Consider the following 19,874-nt stretch of genomic DNA (forward strand, 5'->3'; position numbering starts at 1 on the left):
GCTCACCAGACCAGCCTCTGTGCCTCCCTCCCCATTTGTAGCTGGTGCAGGGAGTACGCTTTGGCAAAGGAAAGTGTCTGGATTGTCCCTGCAGCTCAGCTGTCTGTGGTTAACTACCTCCTGGCACCAGTAGCAGAGTCCTCAGGCTGCTCTTATTTACATCTGAGGACTAGAGTGGAACAATTCCAGGACTGAGAGAATGCAGTTGTGCCCTATAGCCCCTTCTTGTATGCACTTTTCTGACTGGCATTGGGCATTCCTGAAACAAATTCCAGGATTGCTCGTAGATCTCTTAAATTTAAGCCATCTGAATAATTACAGCTCAAGAGCCTGGCAGCCACATCAATCTCCTAAAGCAGGAGGTAAAAATCAGAAGTGTAAATTTCTGATACCAAATGAGTTGATATCTCAGCTCCTGCATGTACAACAACAAACATGGCAAAAAGCACTTTAAAAAAAAAAGCAGTGATTGGTTTTGCAATTATTTTCCCATTATGTGCTACCTCCCTCTTTGTCATATGGGGTTTCCATAAATCCAATAACCCACGTTGTCTATAACAATTATAGAACAGCAAACCCATCTTAGCATCTCACCTTCAACTGGCCTCCACAAAAAAGTGTACCATGATAAGAGAGCTCAAAGCCATTTCTAAAAATTTATAAATTAAGTCTCGGTGATTCATTTGGCCAATTTTCAGATATGTGAATCCCACTGAAATCCATGGAACAGGGGCTGTGCTGCATTGAGAATGGGTAAACTAAGGCACACAGAAGTTAAGTGAGCTGCCCAAAGTTGCACAGCGAGTTGTGAGAGAACTTGGAGTCTTCACTCCTAGTCTCTTCCTCTAACTTCTTGTAATGTAGTCCCCACAATGTGTTAGGCACATGCATAGAAGATCAGGGCCTAAAGTATTCACAACTATCACCTTCAGACAGGTGAAACTCCATAGAACTATATGCTTGTGTCTTTTTTTACTCTTTCAATTGCTGTGGGATTCTAACGGGACCTTTTTAGCTTATATCAACCAACAGGAAACATTATTCTTCCTAAAAAGAATAATGAGGCCATGAGGCTGCTATCTGCCTCTCCCCTGGGGCAAAAGTTAATTTTGTGGTTATTTTAATGATGAGGCAACATTATGATCTTTCAGTACAAAATATTAAAACTTCCAGTTAAGAACAGACATGTTCCATTATGATCCATGGAGCTGCTGTCAAGTGTGAAGTGAACAATTCACTGGGAACAAGGCTCATTAACATCCTATTAATTCACTCCCTAAAATAATCATTTCTTTTGCCATTAGCAAAAATCTCTTTTCCCTTGACAGTTCAGCTAGTGTTTGAAACTGGGATGCCTTCAAAGAATTGATCTCTGTTTTATAAAAGCACTTGTGCTTTTACATTGCACCCTTTGAACAACAACAAGCATTAATTATGCTCTTGGGTAGATTGTGGCTTCTTGTAGGATAATCTTTAGACTTTGACATTTTAATGTAAATCTTACCACACACAAATACATTTGTGTCATTACACATGGAATTCCCATTATCTAATAAATAATTTTGGCCTGATGATCTTAATAATATAATTGCACTATTACAATTTCAATTGCCAAAAAATCCTTTCTGCCATAAATTTCATACCTATGGAAGTGAAAGGAAAGAACAAAGAACATGCAGAGTGCTATTAGAAAATTAAAAAACAACACATTGTGCAGCTTAAATATTTCTTTCATCACTGTTGCATATGAGAAAGGTCCAGTGTAAACATGCACCACTAACACAGAAGAATTCTGAGATACAAATACTTACCTTGAAAGACTGGGATTAGGATTTGTTAGGATTATTTTGGCAAAGTCTCAAGGCTGTTGACACTGTCACTTATAAAGAAGGCTAAAACTAGGAACCACCAATTCTCTTTGCTAGAATGGAAATAACACAGAGCGAATGGTTGTAGACTAATGAACGGCTGGTATTAAGTGGAGCAATCCCCCTGGCAGCTCATTATGCCAGGAGGTTAAACAAATGTACTACTCCAATCCAGTTGTTTAACTCGCCATTCGCAATAGCATTGATAATATAGGCTACATATGCTTCCTATTTGTATTTCCCAATAACAATTCAAACTTTCCTTAACATTTTGTCTTAATGAAATGGACCTAGTTTAAAATGGATGCAGAAAATGATTCTAACAGAGCAAGCAGCTTCATGTTTTATTTATCCTTCTTTCCAGGTCAAAGCGATGGGTGTTGTTAAATTAACATATTGAGAAATGTAGCTAATTGCATTAAGCATGAACATATTTGTGCTGTTCATCCAATACTTTGGAAGCAGAGAAGATCTATGTTTCAGATCCTCCTCCCCAAAAAAATCCTCCTCCCAAAAAAACACATGCCAGATTCAAGTATCAAACTATTCCTATCATTTGTAGGAGTGCTGATAGCGTTCTCAGTACTGGACTGACATAAGAGAAAACACAAATCTTCCCCCAAAAACGTGTTCTTAAGAAATGTTAAAATTTTACTGTAGGCAAAAGATCATTGTAGGCAAGCACAGGAACTGTAGTAGAGCAAAGGTAACTAGTAACGCTTAGGAGAACTGATGCGTTGGGAAATGAAAAAAACATATACTTCCACCTAAATCCAGGTATATCTGATAGAAGAGGAAGAGATTCCATTTTGAACTGCCAGGATGCAGGCCTATCACAATTGTAAAAAGAAACCATGAGGCATACTGAGGTGATGAGGAATATTTGATGGGATCCACTAAGTTCAAGTATTTCTGTGATGTCTGGGACAGATATGGAGCTGTTCTGTATTACTTTATCCATACCACATGTTGACCAGGTTACTGGAATATTTACTATATGAATACATTGGGTTAGTTTAAGAAGGTATTGTAAGGAACACAATACAGGAGGAGAAACAGCAGCTCAAAAGAATCTTCCTCCTATAGATAAACACCTGGTCCATGAACACGTGAATTGTAAGATGTAACCCTAACGGAGGTAAAGTGTCTTCAGAGAGGCTATGAAGAGGAGAGAGGTGCACCTAATCCTGTGAGCATGACAATATCTCACTGTGGTATGTGTAGCTTCCTAGTAAATGAGGTACATGGTACACATGGGCAATGGCAAAACTTATTCCTAGCTCTTCATAGTACCTGCTTAAAAGCTATACCTCTAGCTCATTGTAACTATGAAGGAAAGCAACTCATTCACACTAAACAAGTGTCATGTGCAGTTCAACTGAAATCACAGTTAGGCTTAAAAACACCAAACTTTATAAAATTATCATTTGCTCCAAAATATACTACCAATTCTTTCATATTTGAAAATTAATAATTCATCATAGACTGTAGGAAGGTAGGGCTAGAAGGGACCTCCCAAGGTCAACTAGTCCACCCTTCTGCTTGAGGCAGCATCATCCTTGATTATCCCAGTCAAGTTTCTGTCTAGCCTAGTCTTGAAAACTTCCAAAGATGGAGATTCCATAATTTTCCTAGGTAGCCTGTTAAAATGTTTGACCACCCTCACAGTCAGAAAGTTCCTTCTAATCTCCAGCCTAAATTTCCCCTGCTGCAGCTTGAGGCCATTGTCCCCAGCCTGCCCCTATGGGCATAGACACAGCCCATCTGCATCCTCTCTGTAATTAGACCCTGTTTCCTCTCTGTAGTTTGAAGACTGTTATCAAAGCCTCCCCTCAGTCTTCTCTTCTCCAGACAAAGTAGTCCTATTTTTTCAGCCTTTCCTCATTAGTCTCATTTTCCAGGCCCCTAATCATGTTTGCTGCTCTGCACTGGACTCTTTCCAAACTATCCACATCCTTCTTGAAGTGTGAGGCCCAAAACTGGACACAGTACTCCAGGTGAGGCTGCAGCAGCACTGAATAGAGCAGAAGGATCACTTCCTTTGGTTTGCAAGTGACACTCCTGTTAATACAACCCAGGATGCTGTTAGCTTTTTTTTTTTTGCAACAGGAATACACTGATCATATTCATCTTATGGCCCACTGTAACCCCCAGGTCCTTCTCTGCAGTACTACAGCCTAGCCAATCATCCCCCAGTCTGTATTTGTACATGCAATAATTCTGTCTCAAGTGCAGGACTTTGCAGTTGTCCTTGTTGAATCTCTTCTCACTGACTGTGGACTATTTCTCCAGTCTATCCAGGTCATTCCAGATCCTAGCTCTACCCTTCAGAGTATCTGCAACTCCACCTAATTTGCTGTTGTCTGCAGATTTGCTAATTGTACACTTGATCCCATTTTCCAAATAATTAATTAATATATTGAATAATATCAGACCCAGGACAGACCCATGGGAAACTCCACTTGATACCTCCTGCCAACTAGACATTGAGCCAGTGCTGACAATCCAATGAACATGATGATCCAACCTATTGTACTCCAAGATGGATACATTTTCATTTAGTCTGTACTTCATTAGTTTGTTAATGAGAGTGTCATAAGAGACAGTGTCAAAAACCTTGCTAAAATCACAGTATATCACATCCACTGCTCTTCCCCCATACACAGAGCCTGCCACCTTATCACAGAAGGAAATTAGGTTGGTCAGGCATGATTTGCTTTTAGTGAATCCATGCTGGCTCTTCCTTATCACATTCTTTTTTCCTAGGTGCCTCACAACAGATTCCTACTTCATGATCTCTCAAGGTGTTGAGGTAAGGTTGTAGTTCCCCAGATCCTCCTTCTTTCCTTTCTTAAAAATGGGCACTATGTTTGCCCTTTTCCAGTCATCCAGGATCACATCTGATCTTCAATGATCTGGCTCTGCCAACTTGAAAGCATCTAGCTTCTCTAACCATCCTCTTCTCTAAGCATGCTAACCTACTCTTCTTCTGCTCTAGGCAATTAGTTTCCTTTACTGTATACTACACTTGTCATTTGGTTGCTGCCCCTAATTGTGAAGACTGAAGTAAATGGGTATTAAATACTTCAATCTTCTCTGCATCATCAATAACGAGACTGCCTTCTGCATTCTGTAAGGGACCTATGGTTTCTCTGGTCCTCCTTTTACTTTTGACATACCTGTGGAATCTCTTTTCATTACCTTTTATTTCCCTTGCCAACTGCATCTCATATTGTGACTTGGCCTTCCTACTTTTTTCCCTCCACATTCATACACTATTCATATTCTTCCCTAGTACTATGATGAAGTTTCCACTTTTTATAGGATTCCTTTTTGAATTTCAACCCATTAAAGAGATTGCTGTCTAGCCAGGCTGGCTCCTGTTGTACCACCCATTCTTCCATCATATTAAGATAGATTGCTCCTGCACTGTTAAGCGGGCCAAGAGCTCTCCTGGACTCCTTTTCCCATCATATTTACCTATCACAGGATCCTGTCCACCAGTTCCCTGAGTTTGTTAAAGTCTGCTTTTCTTAAGTCCAGACCAGTGTCTTTATCTGCTGCTCTCCTTATTGTCAGTATGCCCTGCCAAAAGTCAGAAGCTAGAAAGCTTTTCCACTAGATCACTAACTCAAATCTAATACACAACAGTAGTGACTGAACGTTAGTTACCCCATCAAACAGCTGTTGAGCAGTTTGTATAAAAGAGCTGGCTGGGCTCAGTCCAGTTTCCAAAAGACAGATGTCCATATCACAAAAATCATTAACAGCCAGTTTGTAATTCAGTGCTTTATAGGTATTCTTATCAGAGAGACATGGGGCATGGATTGAACAAGAATGGGGACAGAACTCCTTTTTCACCCAAGATATTAGTGGCCTCTGGTCCTGGACTGGAGTATATGGATAAGACAGCAAAAATACACTTATGGCTGCTTTGTGGATAGAGGATTTCAGTTTCTAGTGTTGGTTTCCTAAAAGGAATTTATTCATGCCTAGTACATATCTTGCAGGGAATAATGAGGACTTATATAAAACACACAACACTCTAAGCATGGTTGTGCCCATTCAGACAACCTATATGGACAGTAGTACTCAAACCACAAAATAAAGCTAGTCAGGGGCAGACATGGAAAGTCAACAAGGTTGTTAGAAATGTAATCATCCCAAAAGTAGTGAGAGTGCAAACATTTGAAGCTACACATATAAACTAACTGTACTGTACTTTACAAGCATACACTCAAACAAAACCTGCCATGAACTCTGGGAAAGAGATAGTTTAGCGGTCAATGTTCATGACCTAACATAGCTAGAAACACGTTTTATGCCACTGGAAAGCCAAATTATGGAAGTCCATTGACACTGCAGTCATTTCTTGCCAAACAGATGGCAATATATCAAACTTTAAGATATTTTTAATAGTTTAAAGTCATCTTTAATCTTTCTTTCATAATTTTTCATCAACTTTTAGAGCAAGATGGTTTTGGCAGTGATGGGATAAAAATGGTGCTCAGAAAAAATAAACAAAACTCTAATATAACCTTTTAATTAGAAAATATACAGCAGACAAAAAAAATGCATGATGTTATGGCGTGGTATAATACCTTTATTTGCTCTTGTTTGGTATGATCTGTATAACTTGTTTGTGGTTTTGCCATTTATGAGAAATGTGATTATCCTAAACTAATATTAGCACTGCTTTCATACAGTGCTATTAGCCCATTCTCACACACACAGATGACCATATATAGAGACACAGGCTGCCTATTTGTCAAAAATATTATACTGTACATACATGAGAAATATGTTTCAAAATTACAATACAGATGTCTAATTACATGAGCAATCATGCTTTGCAAAAAAAAAATTGGGCTATAAATAGAAGCTGTGGAGTAGTCTCATTTTTAACTCTTTCCTATGTGGCACTGCTAAATGTATCACTACACAATTAATTCTGAATTACTGTTGCATTCTTGACCTACACAACTTTGTATCACTCCCTCTTGAAGGGGTGTCAAAGAAATCATGCAATACCCAAAGAAAGCATCTGACTCCAGCAGAATGCTACGAGTAAAGAAGGATATCCCACTATAATGAAATTCGTCAGAATTGGGAACCTCAGTTTAAATATCAAATATCAAGTATTATCTAGAAGCAGGCATACAGGTTGCCTTTCAATTACAAAAAATTAATATTCTCCTCTTGCCTTTCCATTTACTATGTGATCTGACCACAGCAGTTCAGGGTTCTATTTAGTTAAATAAGAGACAATTTTACAATGTCCTTACACAACTTCCATGGAAGGTGAAAGATAATTCTTAATATATCCAGAACAAAAGCAAGTTTTTCCAGGATAGCTACCCATGCCGAAAACGCATGAGGCCTATCCTTAAATACAGCTGGAACAGGCAGAAACAGGGATGGGTGATCCCATTCCGGTCTGGGGATTTTCAAAAGACAGGGTCCTTTACATTCATTTCAAAACCAGCAATTGGCAGGGCTTTGAATATGTCATTACTGCCAAACAGCCCACTTATAATACATAAATAAGCACAACAAATTGTACTTGTATGGGTACCACAATCTTAAAGTGATAAAAAAAATAATGCTGGAATGGACCACAGCAGTCATCTAGTCCATCCCCCTGCTCAGGGGATCATCATCCCTATCTAAACCATCTCATCCAAGTGCTGGTCCAACCTGCTTTTATAAACTGCCAGTGATGGAGATTCTACAACCTTTCTAGTTAATCTGTTCTACTTCTCTTAAGACTATTACTCCTTATCTTTGCCTACTCTAGGCACAGAAGATCACCACTCTCTTTATACAGCCCTGTTATCAAATCCCTTGTCTTCTCTTCTTCAGAGTTCCAGTTCTTCCAAACTTTCCTTTCATGACATGTTTTCTAGATCTCTAATCATTTTGATTGCTCTCCTCTGGACACTTCCCAAGTTTCTCACACCTTTCCTGAAGTGTAGTCCTTCACAGGGCCCCACATGAGTCCTGGAACTCAAGTGAATAGAAGAATCATTTCCTGCAACTACCACGCAGCTCTCCTGTTAATACATTCCAGTGTCTTATTGCCTTTCGTGAAACAATAACACATGTAGCTTCATATTCAGCTTGTAGTCCAGGTCCTTTTTTGTTTTCAGCAGCCAGCCATTTCTCAGTTTGGAGCAGCACATTTGATTATTCTGTCCTAAACACCATACTTAGCACTTGTCCATATGGAATTCCATCCTGTTAACATCTTACCATTTCTCTAATTTTTTATGGTCATTTTGAATCCTAATCTTGTTCTCCAAAGCATCTACTACCCAACTCAGCTTGATGTCATTTACTAAGTGTGCACTCAGTTTCATGCTCTAAGTCATTAATGAAGATGTTACACAGTACTGGAACTAAGCAGCCCCATTTAACATCTCCTCCTAGTTAGACACTGAAGTGTTGATTGGCACTTATTGTGCAAGATGATCCAATCAGCTGTGTATTTACATTACAGAAGCTTAATTTAGACGTTCCTTTCCTTGCTTAAAAGAATGTCATGGGAGATAGCATCAAAAAGTTTGCTAAAGTCAATTATGTCTTGGTGAATATCTGGAAGGACTCCTCCAAGCACCATTATTTACAGGTTTCCAGCAACATTCACCATTACAAAGAGATTTCCAGTCAGCTTGATCAAGATTGGATCAGAGTGCCAAATCAGAACCAAACAGCTCAAGCTGGTGTACCAAACAACAAAAGAATGCACACTAGAGGTTCAGTAATGCCCCTAGCTCATGCCTCTGTTTTGTGGACAGGAGACTTGTCAGTGCTCCTCATAGTAAACCCATTGTCTTCCATGACCCTATTTTTCTAGAATGGAGCTTTATTTACAAAAAGAAGACTAGAGAGAGGGAAGCTCACACACAGGGCTTCCAGGGTATATTTCAACACATGATGACCCCCAAAGCAGTTTACACTGGACCTCTGGGGAGAATTAGCCAAGGACCTGTTTGGCAGTGGAGCCACAAGTGTCCCTGAAGAAATGGAAGTGAAGTAACTAGAATCTCTGACCCATAAGCAAGGCCCATCATGTTTGTTATTGTTTGGGAGAAATTTGGATATAAGAGGGAGAAACTTCCTGGTGGATTAAGTGCAGAAATAGGGAGGATTTGAGGTTTGGCAAACATCAGTTAGGGATGGAAGTAACATAAGAAGTTTCTGCAACAGCTTGCTCTCCTTACCCCTTCAATTATGTGTGGAGAAAACATTTAAATATCTAACCTAAGAGGGACTTTATCATAGTCTTGCCTTAGCTATTCTAACTGCTGCTACATGGTCACACAATTCTAGGGAGTGGTTGTATAAGTTCAAAGGTGACTTTTCCTAATACACTGTCACAAATCAGCATAAATACATTGTTCATTGATTATGATGTACGAAAACATGGATAAAAACGAAATTATGATTCTGTCTGTGAACTACAGCTCCTGCAGTGGGCAACATCTGGTAATGCAGAAAGTCACCAGAAGTCAGTTTGATCCTTGCAAGTCTCTCTGCAAGGGAACTGTCCTGGAACAGTTGGGTGATGTTTTGCGGGAGAGGTTCTATCGAGTGTTACCAGTTTCTGTGCACATAAATTACTGAAGCCGTCAATGGCAAAGTCCAAACACTGCGGCTCTTCCCTCTCTTCTGTGTGTTCTGTGGCAGCGGAGAATCTTGAGGGCAGTAGTGTGCATTAGTAATCTGCAGATATCATTTAAGTGGTGTTGCTTTTAGCAGCTTATTTTCTTCTGGGTCTTTCTTCTCTGTGTGACATTGCAAATTTGTCACACAGGAGAAAGTCTGGTCAGTCAGTGAGGTGAGGCGGTAAAGAAAACTTTGCTGGTCTACCTTGGTAACTTGAGAGATCCCTCCATTCGTTGGTGTGTTGGGTAGTCACCAGGCTCTTAAAAATCTCCTTTGTATAAACTGAGGGAACCCCACCACTGGCTTGGAATGCCAACTCTTTTTGCCATTCAGGGACTTCGAAAATATTTATGTCCTCAAGGGGTTTCTCAGCCTGAAAAAAAATCAGGGAATCCAGGATGGTAAGAGAGGCTCAGCTTCTCCCTAACTCCAAAAACATACCGTTTACAAGCACTTTGTCTTCCACTGTAAGTTAGTGAACATCTATAAACCTTTAAAACCAGAGAGATGGAATGAACTTACCGTTATGGGTGACCAGCTGTTGTACTGTTAAATAGTCATCTGCAAACAGAGCCAGGCTCAAAAATGAGAAAGGAAGATGTGCCAAATACGATAAAAATGGCAGTGTCTAACCCTGTCACGAAGTAATAATTTGGGAAATTTGTTTGCTACATTTTTAAATAAAGTTGTCTATGGACTCTCTCTCTTCCCAACAACCTCAAGATCTGAAGGCCCAGCCTTCCAGTGCAGGGGCCTTAGTTCACATGCATTGCTGCAGAAGGCAAAAAAGTAGATTTTGGAGGATGTTGTCTCAGTCCTACAAAAAAGAGGTACAGATTCCCAGCAACTACAAGGGGTGCACTGATGCAGAGTTTTTGGGCCTCCTTAAAAATTGGCTATTGGCCAATATGATCTGATTTCCGATATGCAGCCCAGCAGGTTGAAGAGCAGTATCTGACTGGTAAGTCTGTTGTGGTGGAAGAGGAGGGGGAAGGGAAGGGAAGGGGTGGGTGACATAGGGAGCAAATTAAGGTCCCTGCAGTGAGGGAGGGAGTGGGGCAGAGGCTGAGGCAGGCGCTGGCCAGCTGGAGCGGTAGGGGACACAGGGCGGGAGGGCGGCTCCCATCGCTATGCACATCCCGGGAAGGCATGTGGGTCACGTGCTCCCTGGATCTGTGTGTGGGATGGGCTGCCTCTGCAGGCTCAGGTCAGGGACAATGCTGGGCTCTTCCTGGTGGAGGCTGGGCTGGGCTGTGCTTGGGGCAGGCAGTGGCAGCACTGGGAGGAGTTGTGGGGGCTACAGTGAATTCTGGGGTGGCAGCTGCCCTCCCCCACAGCTCCCCTCCCAGCACCACCGCCACCTGCCCCAAGAGCAGCCCAGCCCAGGCCCTCCCCTCCACCCACCCCCTGACAGGAAGAGCCTGGTGCAGCCCCAGCCCCAGCTCAGAGACAGCCCCCTGGCCCCATGCCCCCCATGTCCTTCTGGGGTATATACCCCCGCTGGGCAGTGTCTGCCCCAGCCCCTGCCCCAACTCCACTCCCTCTCTCACTGCATCAGCCTTGATCTACCTCCCCACACACCCCTTCCCTTCCCACCACAACAGACTTACCAGCTGGATGCAGCTCTCCAAGCTGCCGTGCTGCATTCCTGGCCCCGTGCATGCCATGGCTGTGTGCATGCACAAGGCATTTATTGGCCACATCAGGCAAAAAAAAGCTGATTTCTGATATAGTTAATTTTCTTTATATTGGTGCCAATCTGAGATTGGACCAATGTATAAGTGCACCTCTAGCAACTACTGCTGCCATGTAAGGAGCAGGAGCAGAGAAACTAAAGAGATCAATGGAAAGAGAGACCATGGAAAGGGAGCAGGACCAAAACTCCAGCAGGACTTGTTTTGAACAGGTCCAAACACCTGAAAGTCCCTATGCAGATTTGTACAGATTCCTAACCGAGCCCCTATACAGTGCCCTAATTAGGACCAGTCACCACTGATGATGCTTGTACACCCTAGGTCCCTACCTGTACCCTGGACAGGGTTAGGCAGAGAACGGTTTCCTCTATACTTTTTGTGGCTGAAGCCCCTCTCTAAGTGTTTAATCAGGCACAACATGCAATACAAACTCTTGTCCCTTGAACCTTTCAACTATTCCCTGGGTTTATGGACAGCTCTAATAACAGCAAGGACAAACGATCACTAGGGGCGTGCAAAGGGGGCCGTATTCGATTCAGATTCAGCCTAAATCAGGAACAGTGATTTGATTCGTTGATTCGGATCCCTGTCCCTGATTTGATTTGGCTGAATCCAAATCTGAAGATTTGTTGGTGATTCAGAGAATCAGTGATTCAGGCATAGACACGACTTTAAATATTTTTTCTACATACCTCAAGGTACCAGGCAGCTTGTGAATGCTGCAATGGTGGGGTGGATGAAGCATCCCACAGGAGTGGGGGTGGGGGGAAGGAGGGGGCCTGCATGCTCAGCAGTGGACCTGGAAGTGGACTAGAAGTACTTCCAGTCCACTTCCAGGTCCGCCACCAAGAGTGCGGGGGACCACCCCCCTCAGTGATCAGCCATGGAGGGATCCTGGGTACCGCCCCCAGACCCAGGAGGCACCAGTAGCCGAGCCAGGGGGAGGAGGGGAGGTTCCCCCACGTGCTCCATGGCAGACCCAGAAGTGAACCAGAAGTGCTTCTGGTGCACTTCCAGATCTGTTGCCAAGTGCGCTGGGGGCCCCCCCATCCACCTCAGCATCTCAGCATTCACGAGCCGCCTGGTACCTTGAGGTATATAGAAAAAACATTTAAAGCTGTGTCTATGCCCAAATCATCAAATCTCTCTGAATCAATTTGGAGGGTTCTGATTCAATTCAGAGAGATTAAAGGGTCTCCTGATTCGATTTGGAGTCGAAGATTCGACCACTGAATTAGGCTGAACTGAATCAGTAACCAAAGCTCTGCATAGCGCGAACAATCACTTCTCTTCCAAACAAGAGGGGAACACAAGCAACATATAGCATTATCATACAAACTGCCTGCATTTTTATGTTGCAAACTGGAAAACAAAAGTGCAACTTGTTAATATTTTTAAAAAAGCAGACTTCCTTGTAGTTAATAATAAGCTGGTTCAAATGCACATACCTGTGAGGTTTGTAAAGCTTAGTGTTTCTCTAAGCCACTCCTGCTGCCCACTGAATTGTAAGGCTCTGTTAAAAGCCCCTTCCCCAAAATATTAAAAAACAAACCATAACACATTACAACTGCACTGCATATCCCCAAACTAGAAATCACAGAGAGGTTTATTCAAGCTGATGTTTGCATTTGGGACATAAATCCAACTTTATCCAACAAAGTCCATAATATTTAGCAGGTGTATGACACCCTTTACAGATTAGTAGTCACTTCACCCCAAAAATCTAGACAAAAACAAGAAACAACTTAAATCCCTGTTGCATATCAGTACATACTCTCCAGTTTTCCCAGAGAAAAACAGCACACTCTTTACTAACTGATTACTAATTACATTTGCCATATGTGGGATGGATGTGAATACATGATGCCAAAGTTTTCTTTGTTTCTCTTAACCTTAAGTCTGTATTGCTTATGGGAATATCTTTTGGTTCTCTGAATTGGCTAAGAAGTCCATCAAGGTCCACTTCCTGCAAAAATACCTCTAGCTTCACAGATAGTATACATACTGTGCATGTCAGTATTCTAATGATTGTGGAGACGGCGTGATCTTGCCTTCAGCCTGCCTCTCCACAATCCCTCCACAGCTGCACAGCATGTAACTGAATTTCTTTGCAGGCTCATATTACCAGGGCAGCTTCAGCACCACTCTGTTGTTGGCTTTGTCACTGGGAAGGAAAAACATTCCAGCTTGTCCCAGAAGGCAAATACCAGATCTCTTCAGTACCCAAGCATGGTGCACCTTGCCAGTGTTCATGAACACAGAGACTCCTCTGTGGTCCACCAAGGCCTTCAGAGTCAGAGAGCAGTACCCTCAGTTACCGTATTTACTGGTTCCTTCAGGGGGCAGGAGAGCAGGGAAAGCTGTGCAGGTATGTACAAGTGCCTCTCTCCTACCCCCTGCCTTCCCAGGTCCAGCCCTCTTACCTGACACCTGGCCCCTGGCCCCACTGTGCTGAGCTTTGGGGAGCACTTGCCAACAAATGTCTCTATACTCCCTCTGTTACTCACAAGGGCATGGGCAGACAGCAGAGCAGCCCGCAGGTGGTTGCACTCTCAATCAGGTACAACTGCCTGACTGGGAACAGAGCCCAGCTGTTTTCTATAAGAACAGTGCTCTGAGCAGCGGAGCCAGTAGTCTGCTGCAAGCAGCTGAGGAGAGAGTATTGCCTGGCTGGAGCTGCTGCTCGTAACAGCTCGGAGGTAAGGCCAGGAACTATGGGGATGGCTGGAGGTTCCTGGTCCTGGGGCATGACTTGAAACTACACCCTTCTGGGGCTGGATGGTGTGGTGGGGCTGCTGCTGGGGGGGGCAGTCCCCAGGAAATGCCACATTTGTGCCTCCCCAGTGAAGGGTGAGTGTGGGGTGTCAGAAAGCCTCAGTCCCTACTGCCTTGTGGGTTACTCCATGGAGGGGAAAAGCTAGGGAAACACACCCCAAAGATAAAGCAAGGGCCCAGGCTCACAGTAAGTACCAAGGTAGGGCTCAGGTCAGGTGAAGGGATCTGAGGCAGCGCCCAGGCTCACAGCGAGTCCTGAGGTATATGAAGGAGCTGGGTGTGAGGCTCTAGGGGGGTGGGGCCCTGAGTCCATGATGGAGCTGACTGTGAAGCTCCTGGGGGGGGGGAAGGGAATTAAGGCCCAGCATCAAGCAAGGGATGAGGCCCCAGTGGGGGGGCCTGAGGGGATCAAGAGGGTCCCAATCTGGGCAGGGAGCCTGTGGAAAAGGGAGGCCAGGAGCCCCAAGTGAGATGGAGAGCCCAGTGTGAGGACACAGGGATTGTAAGCCCAGTATGAGGGTATGGGAGTGAGAGTCCCAGTATGAAGGCACCAGATTATAGGCTGGGTGTTAGGCCAAGTAAGTTGCAGCTGGCATCCATGGCCTAACATCCAGCCTCGAGACATGGGGCATGGAAGGGAAGGTTAGGAGCCGTGTATAGGTTGTTGGCATCAGGGCAAGTAAATGAGCAGCCTTCCACCTTGTTATCACCTTTGATTAAATTAATTTAAAGGCGTGGTAGGTGAGGTAGATGGGTGGTTAACTCGGAGACAATGGGCAGGCCAACGACTCAACTGGCCCCAAGACACCCACTCATTACACATACCCTCCCTACCCTAGCTGTGCCTGCACCCACAGCTTCCCAGGGCTTGCTTACCTCCCCTTGGTCCCAGGGATCACAGCCTGAGACTGCCTCCCTTGAGGAAGAGTTCCTAAGCATCCATGCCACCTTCACTTTTCCCAAAACCCCCATTCCTAGCTACAGTACACATGCAGCCTCCAGCCACTGGGGAGCTGTGCTGGAGCCAGACATCTGTAAACCATAATTGCACCACTGTTGCTGCTTTTCCCTACTGACCCTCTTGGATGCAAGAGTGAAGTGTCTCCACTTTTAATCCAGAAAAAAGTATGCCCCAGATATCAAAAGTTTGGGAAACAATGCCATTATTAGAAAGCCAGCTATGATGATAGGCACATTCCTGAGGACAACAACCTACAGGTAAACCACCTCTGTAGCAGCTTTGCAAACTTCCACCATGCACCCACCCAACAGTCCATTTGTTATGACTAACCCAAATGCTTATCCGTGAACTTGTAGCAGTGTAAACATGGAGAGTGGGAAGTATTCATTGTGCCTTCCTTATCTGTCTGGTAATCTTCATCCATGTCCAGAGCTCTTGCCTATTTTTGTAATGTCTGAAGGGCATTCTTGACCTTCTCTGAATGGTTGCCTCACCTCAAGAACTGTTGGGCCCTGGTCCTGAACAGCCCCTTCAGTGGACTCATGATTCTGACAACCACTGCTACAGCCATACAACTGAGAAGAATACAGGGCTGGCAAATCTGTATGCCATGGCAGGCTAAAATAACTATCATCCTTGGGGCCTTTAAGGAAAGACGAGATGTCCCTCACTGTACCACAGACCAATTCCTAAAAGGGCTGGACTGCGTGGTGCTAGGAAAATAAGAACACATGCCTACAAATACCACCTCAATACACAAGTACCAGTAGGCACCCGCAGATACGGATAACTGGAGTTCAGTAAATTTTAGGCAAAAGAGCATGGAAGTGGAAAGAACAGTTTGCCTGCCTCAACCTCAGAGGTCACACAGGGAGCCTGCTGATGCCTCCAAGAGTAGACATACCCTTAGTATTTCTCTGTATATGGTTTCCCTAGTGAATGGAGGCTTGGTTCAAGTCACATGTCTCAAGCTGTGGATTTAGGATATGGATAAATGACCTATGAATATAAGCAATTACCATTTTTCTCCTTATAGATACAAAGGAAAAAAAAATAAAAGGCACAATTATGTCCTTTCAATGATTTCTAATCTTCCAACTTTTCTTCATTTTCTTTCTTTCTTTCTGTCTTTTCAGTCATTAAGGCAATATTCTGCTCTACAGCTTACAAAATTCACTAGCAATTACCATGCAGCTGTTTGTAAAGACACTTTCAAATCATGGTTTTACTGGAACGCTGCTCACAAACTATTTCCCCAAACAACTACTAACATGCTTGTAGAATGTTTGGGCAGAAAGGGATTTGTATTTATTTATTGGAGTTATTTTTAATTGCCATGCTAACCAGATCCAGGCCAGAGATACCCTCACTGGTAGCTTTTAGCAAAGTTCCTTGTCATGGCTGTAGCATGGCTTGCATATGTACAGATGCAAACTGTGTTATGTGACAAGTCGGCAACCTATAACCTGCAAGCTGGGCCTGGCCCAGGGCAGCTTGGGGGATGAGTAGTGCTGACCATGAAAGCTTGCCCAGTCCTATACATGAAATTTAAACTTCTAAATTACAATAACAGCAAGTCTTGCGCAAGAATGCAAGGTCATGACTGGGACTATGTGAAATAAAGCAATCCCAAATGATTCCATCTCCTGTGCTAATTGCAAAAGTACCCAATGTTTTATTATGCTAAACCATTCATAAATACCTGCATCTCCCTACATGACTGTATCCTCCTTGGTGACATATCCTTCCTTGATTAAGGCTAATGTTTTTGGAACAGGTGTTCAATGTCTGCTTGGGGTTTTGCAAATGTATCCAGAGACCATTGCCAGTTCAGAATATTTTGAGTTTTGCCCCACTGTTAGAACAACTACCCAAAACAGTGTCCTGTAATCAATGCCCCAAGGTATCCCATTCAGTCAATCAAGACCCATCCCGTTTGACTGAAGTCCAACCTCCGGACTGATCAAAAAGCTTGCAAAAACAAGTTTCACAACTGGACAACCCAACACAGGATCTGAGCAGTTAGCAACTGTAACATGGTGGTCTCGCCCTACCTGCTTTGTTCTGACTTTAATCGACCAGCTACCAAAGAGGAATGTTTTGAAGCTATACAATTGAAGAGTATAAGAATGAAACAGAATTGCTGGCAAAATGCACTTCCAGAGAGAGAAAGAGAAATCACTGCAACATTGTAACCTGCACCCAGCTAGTCACTCTCCTGGACAGATTCAAGCCTGGAGAGGGCTGTGGAGACTGAAACCACTTCCGGCTCATATTGGTGAGAAACACTACTGCAGCTAATAGATACTGGACTTTTGTGATAGCTCACTTAGAGTCTTTTTCTGTCATTTAGTTTTATAGCTTGTTTGTGGTATAGTTATTAAAGCCTTTCTCTCATTAATTGAGCAAGGCGTTGTGTCAGTCCTTAACTGCACTAGGTCTGAATTCCACTTTTAACTGCAACAAGCCAAACGCTGCAGCTGGGCACCAAGGAGAACTGCAGGTCTCCAGGGAGTCACTAGTGCTGTTAGGGTGAAGTCCATCAACGTTGTTACGACTCCATTAGTGTTATTCAGGTGGTAGGTTCCTCAGTTTGGATGGTCTGTATATGCTGTTAGGATACTATGGGTGATGATGTGCCCTTAACAATGTCATCATTACAAGAAAGAGACCCCAGACTTTTGTTCTTAGTGACAGAGAGCTCAACCAAATTACAAATGAGCCTAGACATTAACATCCATGACTAGCTGACCCATGATGCTAGCCGGGTAATTTAGAGGCATGGTGCAGGCATTTATATAACCCCTAAGCCCCTGACCCCTTTTTATACACCAATCAAAACAACTTCATGCTTACAGCATACAAATCTTAGTTCTTACAATTATTAAACATCTTTAGGTGACTTCATTTATATCCTACTTCTCTTCAATTAGCACAGCCTTCCCATTCAACAGGGATACCAGTTTGCCAAATCACTCTGGGTGCCTGTACATCAGCAGGGAGGCTGCTTCTTCTCTGCAGTGCATCAGAGCAGACTCAATCAAGACTGCTGAAGCATGCTAATTAGCATGCTCCAGCCATCCTCTGCGTCTCGTATACCAGCGTCCCCATGCTTCAAAATGACGGCGGGGGCATTTTAACTAAAGCTCATTCAACAAGCTTTAGTTAAAGTGCCTCTGCCACCATTTTGAAGCACAGGGACACTGATACATGAGATGCTGCCAGTGCTTTAATTAGAGAGGTTCTCAGAGCCACTCTAATTAAAGCACCCTCTTTCTCCCACCCCAGGAGCATGTGGAAAAACACCCTCTGACTCTGGTGTCCTGACTGGTCTTATCCATTCATTCTCCATTTGTTAGCTTTGGAGGCACTTCTAAAACTAGTGAACTACTTTTCCAGCACTTCTGTGTAACCAATACATGGCATGCCTAGTTTTGTACATAGAGGCCTACTTCAGTTCAAGCTGTTTATCAGAGCCTCTGTGTGATTTATATATGAACTGATTGTGGCAGGACGCTTAAGGCACCTGCCACTAAGAGGCCAAGTAGCTGGCTGACTCAGGGAGCCTGCAGGTGGTGACTAGGGCTGATTGAAGGGCATCATCTGCCCCAGGAGGAGGGATGGGCTTAAGGCGGATAATAAGTCCAGGCCCTGAGCAAAGCTCACAGTGGAATCTTGGAAGCTGGTGAGGGAATGTTGCCCAGCAGAAAGGCTGCAGCTCCTGTACGACAGCAAGGAAACAACAACAAGAAGTAGTCTGGAAGTTTGGGAAGAAACTATGGGTGTGAAGGAGGTTCCTGGGGACCCAGGGTGGGGTCCAGAGCTCTGAGAGAGAGGGCTGAGTGTCTGGGGGCCTACTGAGGGGTCTGGGTGAACCCAGAGAGGAGCTGTGGGTGAGAGACCTATAAAGGGGTCTGGCTGAGTCCAGAGAGAGGAGCTGGGGGTGAGGCTCTATGGAGGGGCCCCAAGAGGGCAGACCCACAGAGAAGAGACAGCTGACAGCGGAGGACTGATCCTCAGAATCTCAACTGGCCTGTGTGAGGCGAGGGCCTAGGATAAGCCAAAAGTCCATGTGTAGCCACAGCCCAAGAAGAAAGGGTCAAGAGGCATTCACCCCCAGAAGAAGATGGCTAAAGCAGTGCCATCTGAGGAGAAGGGTTTGAGGAAAAGGGGTCCAAGAGATTGAGCCAGGGCAAGGAAGCCTGGAAGTTTGTAGCCTAAGAGGGGTGAGAAAGGGACTGAAAAACCACAGCCCAGGAGAGGCGTGATGCACCAGAGGGAGCCCAAAATGGGTCAGGACAGTTAGAACAGGATGGCCTCGAGACTGGCCCTAGATAAGACCTGAAACTGCATCCTACTGGGGCTGGTTAGCATGGTGCGGCAGCCTCCATGAAATATCACACATGGGCCATGCCAGGGAAAGGCAAGTATGGGGAGCCTAAAAGCCTCAGCTCCCACTGCCTTATGGATTACCCCATGGTGGAGGAAGGCTAAGGGACCACACCCTGACAGAAAAGGAAGGGGAAAAAGTGGGACCAGATGGGTCCAGAGGCCCAGAGAGAAGACAGGAAAGAGCAGCACTAGATGAGTCCAGAGGCCCAGAGTGGAGCTGAGAGAGAGTAGGACCAGATCAATCTAGAGCAGGGGTAGACAACCCCAGTGTGGCGCACAAAGGCGTTTTGCTTGGCCCTTGCACCTTGGGGAAGGTGCCAGGTCTGTGCTACCACAACAATGATCAGGACCCTTGCAGCTCCCCTACCATCTGCCCCAGTATGCCAGCATCTTAGAAGTTGAGGTTGCAGGTATTTTTGGCACTCTGCCCAAAACCACTGCCAACCTCTGGTCCAGAGGCTCAGAGTAGGACCAAGAGAGAGTGACATCAGAGTGGTCTAGAGGCTCGGCGTGAGA

General features: G+C 44.2%; 1 protein-coding gene across 6 annotated transcripts in view; it reads right to left on the reverse strand.

Annotated features, from left to right (window-relative positions):
• TRIM66 (tripartite motif containing 66) overlaps positions 1-19,874 on the reverse strand; it is a 92,733-nt gene that overhangs the window by 20,398 nt on the left and 52,461 nt on the right. The window lies entirely within an intron of this gene.

Source organism: Crocodylus siamensis, chromosome 2, assembly GCF_052110815.1.
Source record: "Crocodylus siamensis isolate JL-2025a chromosome 2, ASM5211081v1, whole genome shotgun sequence".
NCBI classification, from domain to species: domain Eukaryota; kingdom Metazoa; phylum Chordata; order Crocodylia; family Crocodylidae; genus Crocodylus; species Crocodylus siamensis.